We start from the raw sequence: 2,898 nt of genomic DNA, 5'->3' as shown, positions 1-2,898 counted from the left end.
GAATAGGAGAACAGAGGACTCTATGGAAGTCAATAAAAAATAGGCGAGATAGGTTGGTAGGACACCTTCTCAGGCATGAAGGTCTAGTCAGAGACATATTAGAGGCAGAAACAGGAGTTAGGAGGAGTGGAGGTAGACCTAGGTTAGATTACTGTTCACAAATAGTTAAGGATATGGGTTGTTCTAGTTTTGGGGAAATGCGAAGTTTGGCTCAGGATAGGAAAGAGTGGAGGTACGTGTCCAACCGGTGTTAGGACTGACGACCCTATGATGATGATGATTGATGAATATCCCTAATAGCCACTTCGGCGGTACCCTGAGCGAACACTTAGTGGAGTAAACGAGGTCTTTCATTTCGGAAAAATTTGTGACCAGGTAGACTTTGGTGAAAAACATTCTTCAAGTATGCTAGAATAACCTAGTGAAAAGTCTACCGGAAAAAGTATCCGCCTCCTATTTTGATTTAACAATTTAAGAGCAAAAATGCGTTTTTGAAGTGAAACTTCTTTACGGACGGTAGGGTAAGTTCGTTTCATGCGAGTTGCTATGTAACGAAATCATGCAACGGATGTCCCCCCCTCTATTCGGCCACGTAGTCGAGTTCGTAGTGGGGATCGCTGGAACCGTGAGCGCGCTTCAATGCAACATTCGTTACAGGCAACTCCGGCAAGTTTCACTTCAGTAGCGTGTTGTATAATTACACGTTGAATTTTTTTTATATTTTATTTGTACGTGAAAACTGATAACGAAAAGTTTTACAATATTATGTATTTTGGGTATTAAATTGGACTGAGATCTTAATTGACGATGCGCCGACCTCCTGCTGGCGCTGAAATAGCCTTGCGGGAGCGCGCGCGCTGTATGAAAATGATTACAACTTTTGATTGCAAAAATCAAATGATATGAAACCAATTGGAGATAAGATATCATTTTCTGAAAGTATTACACGCTTTTAAATATTTTTTTAATTACTACATATGTATGTAGTTTGAAAGTGGATTATTACATGAATTAACGATTATTCAGCAAAAATAATTGAAAAATAAATACTATATTAAAAATAAAGAAATAATATTTGTATAGCATATTTAAATAGAGTATCTAAAATACGTATTTAGTCAAAAGGAAATGAATTTATTTGAAGAAAAGCGTTGTGCAAANCTGAATTTCTTTAATTGGTATTTTGTACTTATGTACATACATAAAAAAGTTGTCCATCCACAATGAATCCAATTCGATATTTATGAATTTTTTTAGATAAACACAATTCACTTTTTAAATGTATATATATGAATAATCAGCACCTTGATTTGTATTACTGTAATATGACTGAATTATCGTAAATTATAGTGACACTTTGTAAGACAAAAATTGGTGTTATTAAAATAATTAGATATTATGTTTCCGCAATGCGCAAAGAAACTCGGGCACATAACAAAATTGTGCCATTGTCCCATTCAATTGGTCAATAAAGCTCACTTAGGTCAAAGTACCTACCTAATCCGGATAACTATAATATTGTTTTCCTTTATTGATTTTATCTATGAAGGTATCTCCCAGGGAACAAATGTTGATAAAAATAAAACCTACAACTTTCCTGTTACATATTCATTTAATTAATATAATAATGAAAAACAAAATCATTATCGTATATACATATTTAGATTAAGGCCATAATTTTACTTTGTACAATTTAAATACACATATTGTACTTTGTAATTTTATTTTTACCTGCTTTTATTTTTATAACTTATTTAATACTATAAAGGTCTTTGACTTTGAGTTCCAACTGCCAATTTTCGTCACACGATACCTTTCGTAAGCAAGTAATTTATTGTCAAATGTTCGTAGCAAAAATGACTTTTTAAATAATAGTCACCAGGTACTGATGACTGTTAGTTAAAAACGATATTGCAAATTTTAGGGATTAGACATACACGTCTGTATCAAAGCCGTTAAAATGGGGACTAAAAACAGCCCTCCATCGCAAACCCCTGTACTTACAAGGGGTCCAAAATGTAAACGTACGCACATCCACGACGCACACATACAAGCACATAACCTACCTGTTACGTAAGGCGATACCGGCTAACACTAATGCTAAAGAGCCTCCCTCTCGGAAATCTCACCAAATAATATCACCGTATACTATGATTTCTTCCCTTTTTTTACAGTGTTAGATAACAACATCAGCTTAATGTTCGGTTCGTGTGTAGCAATAATGAAAGAGACGAATAACGACGAATAACGACGGCGACTACGACAACAACGACGTTAAATGTAAACGCCAACTGCAAACTGATTGCACTATCGGGCCTCGTTGTTCACGACCGACGCGACGTTACGTTATATCGACCTAATCGATGGCTCGGCGTTGCGCTGGTTAAACGATGTTCGCGATCAGCGTCGCGACGCTACGATGAAGCGCACGCGCGTCAGTTGGAGCGGCACGGCGGAAGCTTTGACGACGATGACGCGATGGCACATGGAAGCGATCGCCAAACGATCTCTGAATTGGCAATTAGGTTGCTCGCTCGATCGAAAAAAATAGACGGATGAAAGGACGAAGTGATGACCCGTGTTGTAAAGAGCCGACCGGCATTTTTTATTTAGTAATTACGTGTTTACACGGAACTGCACAACTAGTTTTACAAAGAAACTAGGATTTATTCTAAATTTGGATACGTTCAATTACTAATATCAGAAATTTTGCTAGTATCGCCCATGATCGAAGATTAAGAGTACCTTGACCCACAGACGGCTGGCGTATGGGTGCTGCAGAGCCAGTATGAACAACAAGTCGATCATCATCATTGTCAGTCCTAAGACTGGTTGGACACGCACCTCCACTCTTTCCTATCTTGAGACAATCTTTGCATTTCCCTAAAAATATTAATC

The sequence above is a fragment of the Agrilus planipennis genome, unplaced genomic scaffold (assembly GCF_000699045.2).
Source record: "Agrilus planipennis isolate EAB-ADULT unplaced genomic scaffold, Apla_2.0 scaffold21, whole genome shotgun sequence".
In the NCBI taxonomy this organism is placed as follows: Eukaryota; Metazoa; Arthropoda; class Insecta; order Coleoptera; family Buprestidae; genus Agrilus; species Agrilus planipennis.
This window is presented reverse-complemented; position numbering follows the sequence as displayed.